The sequence below is a fragment of the Bufo gargarizans genome, chromosome 1 (genome assembly GCF_014858855.1).
Source record: "Bufo gargarizans isolate SCDJY-AF-19 chromosome 1, ASM1485885v1, whole genome shotgun sequence".
Taxonomy (NCBI): domain Eukaryota; kingdom Metazoa; phylum Chordata; class Amphibia; order Anura; family Bufonidae; genus Bufo; species Bufo gargarizans.
Window position 1 is genome coordinate 469,767,481 of NC_058080.1, and position 7,344 is coordinate 469,774,824.

The following is a 7,344-nucleotide window of genomic DNA, read 5'->3' on the forward strand; positions in this document are numbered from 1 at the left end:
GGGCAGCGACAGTGGCAGTCAGGGCAAATACAGAGCAGGGAATTGGGAGGGGGGCCGAGGAGCCCACCATGATATATCACAGTCTAATAAAAGTAGAAAGGAGGGTGAGGACTCTGATGATGATTGTGTGTTGAACAGGACCTGAGAGCCAAAACATGGTGCTGAGGAGGAGGAGGTAACTTCAGAGGATGAGGGTGGTGGCAGTGGGTGACACTGTGGGTGCATTAGGCTCAAAATGTGCCAGAACTAGGCTGCCTCTAGCTCTTTGCGAGTATCTCCTGTCTGACAGTTTTTCTCCACACTTCCAGAAGACAAGCATTGCCCTGTGCAAACTCTGCAGGAGTAAAATAAGCTGTGGGCAGTCAAAAACAAACATAGGTACCACAGCTCTATTGGACCACATGAAGCAGCATTAACTCATCGCATGGGCAAACAGAGGTGGCAGCCAGCTACTGCAACAAAAGTTTTCTCTTTCTTCCGGTCTCCCTTGTGGCAGCCAGGCTGCATCCCCAGGCAGTATGGTATCTTTCACATCGTTGTCATCACTTTCTGCTTCTCCCACTCAGACTTCTCCACTCCGGCGTCAGCCATCAATAGCAGAATGCGTGGCCACACCCAGCAAGCTTAAAAGGATTGACTGTCCATAAGATGGCCACTGATGGAGAATCATGTGACCAGGCAAATCACCTGCATGTGATGTCTTCTCCATTCAAACATCCAGCACTAAACTCCCAACAAAAAGTGTAGATGGCAGGGGCAGTGTATTTGAATGGTTGAGACATCGCATGGAGGTGATTTGCATGGTCACATGACCCTCCATCAGCAGCCATGTTATCGACTGGACCCCTTTATGGATAGCAACAGACTTTGTAAACAAGGGAGTATAACTTATGAAATATAGAAAATGATGCACAATTTCAACAAAGACTATATTAGTAAGTGCCATTTAATCATCTTACAAACACGTTGGTCAACAATAATCAGAAAATGGCCAACCCCTTTAATTGCCACCTGGCCAAGTTGCTGGCAGTGCAGTTGCTGCCTTACCATTTAGTAGAGTCTGTTGCCTGTAGGAAGCTTATGGAGTGCACTCACCCTTGCTGGAAGATACCTAGCTGGAATTATTTCTCCCAAAAAGCCATCCCTGCCTTGTACTCTCATGTGGTGGAGAACTTGGGAAGCTCCTTGCAATTATCGCTGTGCAGCAAGGTGTCAGAATCCTGATGTATTTTTCTAACTTTCCACTAGTGGCCGCTGTGTTACTCATTCTGAACTATTGTGTTGCACTTTCACCCTTCACCACTGGAGGCTGCTGTGTTTGGCCTAGGATTTTCCCTTAACAAAGATGCCTGATGTGTTCTGAGGTGTTTTATGCGGCAAGGCAGTACCCCAGCAACAAGCCAGGTCCTTTTGACACCTCCACGATTGTGTCGGCCTGACTCCCACACCAGGCACTTATCCACCTCCTCATCCATGGACACCCTACCTTCTGTCCCCAACAGCAGTAAGGCGCAGTGTCATTCCAATTCCCCCACATTCCTGTCACATGTCATTGTCAAGCATTGCCATGCAGTGTTGCAGTTATGTGCTGTTGGCGCTCTTCGACCTGGGAGAGAGTAACCTCACAGGCGAGCAGCTGCTAAAGTACATCAAGCAGCAAACATCCCACTGGCTTTCATCGTGCAAACTTTAACTAGGCAAGGGGGTCAGCGACAAGGACTGCAACATATAGGGGGACCTGGGGAAATAACAAAAGCTCCTTGCATGGCACACGTGATTAACCTAGTTGTGTAATGCTTTTTAAACACTGACATGTGCAAGGTGCTGGAACGCTGTCATGGACATGCATCGACAGAACGGTCTGCCGTTAGGCTGCTTAGTCTGTGACATTCCAACTCACTGGAATTCAACATTGCACATGCTAAAGTGTCTGTACGAGCAGTGGAAAGCCGTGAGCATATGTTGTGTCGAGGTAAGACCAGTGGCAGCTCATCTGAAACATTGGGTACTGAAGCCCTTCAAAGAGGCCACCAAATGTGCCAGTAGGGACAACTGGGACATGAACAATGTCATCCATTTAGTATTTATCTTATAACAGATGCTGACGCTCATGCAGCAAGGGATGATGGTGGAAGAAGAACAGCTAATGTATCTTGCTGTCCGCCCTGTAGCTGTTGGGTACCCACAAGAAGAAACTCTATACTCTATAGAGCATGAGGAGGAGTTTGAGGTGGAGGATGATGATGACGGTTACATTGGTCACGACACCCAATTGTCGCAGTGGGGGGCAGAACAGGAAAGAACTGGCTCCTTGGGTGTGCTGGATAGAATGGCGAAGTGTATGCTTGCATACTTTTGCACTTACAGGCATATCATTAAAGTTAAGCATTCTGATGATTACTGCATAGCTATGCTTTTAGACCCTCACTATCAAAGCAAAATGGGGGAATGTTTTTCTCCCAATTATGTTCGGTGGCACCAAATCAGAAACCACATGTCCTACCACAATCTGGAGGGTTCCAGTGCACATCGATGAATCCAGGAGGGAAAGCAAAAAAGCATCCATCCCTGGGCTAGATGATGTGGTATTGAAGGACAGGGTGGGCAAAGAACTGTCCCTGATATTGCCCTACAGGGGGGTGCTATTCTGGCCCTGATAAGAGCGACCCCGTCCGGAACCTTACTCTATATAAAAATTGCCCTAGTAAGCCCCTAGCCCCTAGGCCCCTAACTTTCTGGTGATCACTATATAGATCTATGTGTTTTTGACTCATTATAAAAGTACATTATAAGTATATTGCACCCCTCTGTGTATCACACATATCAATAGCACACCTATACTAGTGCTTAAAATGACTTTTGTGGCCCTATTAGCTATCGTTTGGTGTCTCTAACAGCCTATCCCTGCTCCACACAGCAACCTCTCCCTACACTGGCAAAATACTGAATGTAAAATGGCGGCCATATCAGGTTTATTTATAAGGTAAGGGGTATGTCCATGTGCTGAAATGTCTCAATTGGCTGTCCTGTACCACCTGATGGATGTGTCATGGGTCAAAGTTCTTCATAATGTAAAAGAATATGGCGGGCGCGAATTTCTCCATATGTTTGCCGAATCGCAAACAAGCAAAGTGCGCCGCGAAACGACCGCCGTGCGAACCGCAAGGCCATCTCTAGTGGCTTGCAGTAACACGCATAGGGAGTCTGCTTTGGTAGTGAAATAATACTGTGAGTCCGTATGACATGCAGATGACAGGCGTTGCTCTTAGAATAACTGCACACTTCATTTATTTGGGCAGTCATGGGGCCAAAACTGAATAACTAACTCAAGTATGAACTCAGCCTTATAGGTAGATGTTAGCACCAAGAAGAAGTGCACTCCTTTTACACCCTTGTTTGCCGGACATTCCACGTAGATGTCTACAGAACCTGTTCTATTAAACACTTAAACACGTAGAGCCCCCCGACAGAGTGGAGAGGGTGTCAGCAGTAAGTTTGTGTTGTCGTCACTGATTATTTTGCCCTTCCTCTGATCCGTCAGAATAATAACCCACAAAAAATGGAACCTGTCTGTGGAGCATCCGCCTTCACTCGGGTCAGCATTTGGTCAGTAATCCATCAGTATGGCTGTTGGTTAATGCCAAAAAAACAGGAGTGGATCCAAAACAGAGATGACACGTGAACTGAATAGTTGCATGTCTTCTCTTTTTTTTTTCCCACTCCTGCTTTTGGCTTCCAAATCATAAGCCAATTCTGATGGGACCATACAGGCCTTACAGCTGCTAACCAGAGAGACTCCGTTGTGCGTCTCATTTTTACTTCCTTCTGACAGATCAGAGGAAGGGTCAAATAAATGATGATGTCAGCCAAGCCAAAAAGGCTAAATGGTGGCCCAGTCAAGTGGGGAGGGTGGAAACAGCATGAGGAGTCCACAGAGTGGCCCAATGACAGAGTGGTGAGGTAGCAGCAGCATGAGGAGACCACTGAGTGGCCCAGTGACATAGTGTTGAGGTAGCAGCAGCAGCATTAGGAGGCCACAGAGTGGCACAATGAAAGAGTGTGGAGGTGGCGGCAGCATCAGGAGACCACAGAGTGGCAAGGTAACATAGTGTGGAGGTGGCAGCAGCATCAGGAGACCACAGAGTGGCAAGGTGACATAGTGTGGAGGTGGCAGTTGCATCAGGAGGCTACAGAGTGGCAAGGTGACATATTGTGCAGTTGGCGGCAGCATCAGGAGGCCACAGAGTAGCACAATGACAGAGTGTGGAGGTAGCAGCAGCATCAGTAGGCCAGAAAGTGGCAATGTAACATAGTGTGGAGGTGGCAGCAACATCAGAAGACCACAGAGTGGCAAAGTGACACAGTGTGGAGGTGGCGGCAGCATCAGGATGCTACAGAGTGGCCAGACTGACATAGTGTGGAGGTGGCAGCAGCATAAATAGACCACAGAGTGGTAAGGAGACATAGTGTGGAGGTGGTAGCAGCAGCATGAGGAGGAGCAAAGAGTGGCAAGGTGACATATTGTGGAGGTAGCAGCAGCATCAGGAGACCACAGAGTGCCAAGGTGACATATTGTTGGGTTAGCAGCAGCGCCACAGAGTGACCCAGTGACAGAGTGTGGAAGTGGGTGTCAATAACAGTACCCACTGATGATGGTGCGTGTAAGAAGGAGCACTTGGCATCAGATGTGTGGCATCAGTGGCAGCATCAGAATAGTAGCTGAGACAGATAGCCAGAAGAAACCGGTCTATTTTGTCAAGGTTTGGGTGAGGCAGCATGGATAATCTAATATGATGCATCAGACATTGGTGGGTGGAAATCCTGGCTGATCCATGCCTGATTTAACTTGACAAAGGTCAGTCTCTCCACATTTAGGGTGGACAGGCGAGTTCTCCTTGGGGGTAACTATGGCCCCCGCCGCACTAATAGCCTGCTTTGATGCCACACTACTGGCTGGGCAGGACAGCTTTTCCAGGGCAAACTCGGACAGTTGCGACCACAAATCCAGTTTGGCTGTCCAGTATTCCAGTGGATTTTCAAAGACGGCTGGCAGGGTGCACTCTATGTATGCCACCACTGGCATATGCTGGTATGTCTAGCTGCTGGTGAGTAGTTTATTCATTAGGCGGGTGGAATAAACCGCTTGACAACCATATTGAACACGTGTGCCATGCAGGGTGCATGGCTCAGCCCTTCTTGATGCAGCGCTGACACCATGTTCTTCCCGTTGTTGGTCACCATGGTTCCGATTTTGAGTTGTCGCGGAGAAAGCCAGGATTCGATTTCTTGATTAAGTACACTGAGCAGTTCCTTCCCTGTGTGATTCCATTCGCCCAGGCAAACCAGGTGCAGAAAAGCGTGAGAGTGATGAGAGGGGTCGCACATGGCTTGCATACACTACATGCCTCCAACATAATTCTTGGATCTCTACATGAAAATAATGTATTTCCTGTAAATCATGAAAGGGGCATAGTTGGAGACATTGACTTCACAAAAGATGCAGAGCAGCGGAGTTCAGCCACCTCTATTTGCTTTCCACTGTTTACTGCTCCTGACTTAAAATTGAGGTAACCAGCTTCAGTTTCCTCTGATGTGTATGCTATGGGGATTTGCTCTGGTAGACAGGCTTGCGGATGCATTGTAGAGGCAACGACAACATCTTTAACTTAAACAGTTAAGTGTTTTATTCACACATAAGGAAAGCGACAACAAAAAGTCAGTTTCAAGGAAAAAACTGTCACCTTGAGTCTGGTATTTGTTCACACTAGGCAGCAACACAGAAGTCCTTGGGTGAAACAGAAGTCCACGTGCTTTCATCCAAACAAGATAGCAGGGCTTAATCCCAGCCCAAACTCTCAGGCCCCAACACAGAGACTGGCAAAGCTCCACTGTCAGATGGAGGATAATCCACCACAGCTGAGACTGATGGCTGGGTTTTATATCCCTAACCAAAACCTGGCATGGAACGTGGGGAACAGCCACCCACCCTGCACTTTAGCTGCTCCCAGTAAGAGCAAGAATGTTACTCACATTTCTGATGGAAATCCTGATCTTAAGAAACTGGATTTGGACTCCAAAGCAGAGGCTCTCCTGTCATGTCTTGTGTGCTGTGGAGATCGAATGCAGACGGAGCAGATGAAAACACATGAATATTTTAAACTTACTGAGGCTGCTTGATTTAATTGTTAATAGATGTTAAAGGCAAAGTCTGCTGGTGTGTTGTCATCAGTGTCTTCATTATGTTTACTGCAGGACCCATGATGGCGTAATTCGGTCCATACAGCAAAAGGAGGTCTACAATCACCCATCATTTTTCCAGAAAAAAACATGTTTGAAATAACAAATTTCACCAATGAAAGGATAATGGAGTTCAGTTAATACTAAAGAAAGTCTACAATCACCCATCAATTTTCCCCCAAAAAGTCAGTTTCACAGAAAAAATTTCACCACTACATAATGCGGTCGATACAGCAAAAGGAGGTGTACAATCACCCATCAATTTTCCCCAAAAAAGCCTGTTTCATATAACAAATTTCACCACTACGTAATTCGGTCCATACCACAAAAGGAGTTCAGCTGCCTCCTATTTCTTTCCCGCGGTTTACTGCTCCTGAATTAAAATTGGGGCAACTAGTTTCAGATTCCTCTGATGTGTTTGCTTATGGAGTCCTTTTGTTATGGCTTTGCACAGGGAGCAAGAATGTTATGCACAATTCTGATGGAACTTCTGATCTTAAGAAACTGGACTTGGACTCCAAAGCAGAGGCTCTCCTGTCATGTCTTGTGTGCTGTGGAGATTGAATGCAGATGGAGCAGATAAAAACACATGAATATTTTCAACTTACTGAAGCTGCTTGATTTATTTGTGAATAGATGGTAAAGGCAAAGTTTGCTGGTGTTTTGTTATCAGCGTCTTCATTATGTTTACTGCAGGACCCTTGACGACGTAATTCGGTCCATACAGCAAAATGATGTCTACAATCACCCATCAGTTTAAAAAAAAAAAACATGTTTGAAATAACAAATTTCACCAATGAAAGAATAATGGAATTCGGTTTATACTGAAGAAAGTCTACACTCACCCATCAATTTTCCCCAAAAAAGCCAGGTTCACAAAAAAATGTCACCACTACGTAATTTGGTCCATACAGCAAAAGGAGGTGTAGAATCACCCATCAATTTTCCCTAAAAAACAATTGTTTGAAATAACAAATTTCACCAATGTAAGGATAATGGAATTTGGTTCATACCGAAGAAAGTCTACAATCACCCACCATTTTCCCCAAAAAAGCCTGTTTCACATAAGAGAAATTTCACCACTACGTAATTCGGTCCATAAGGCAA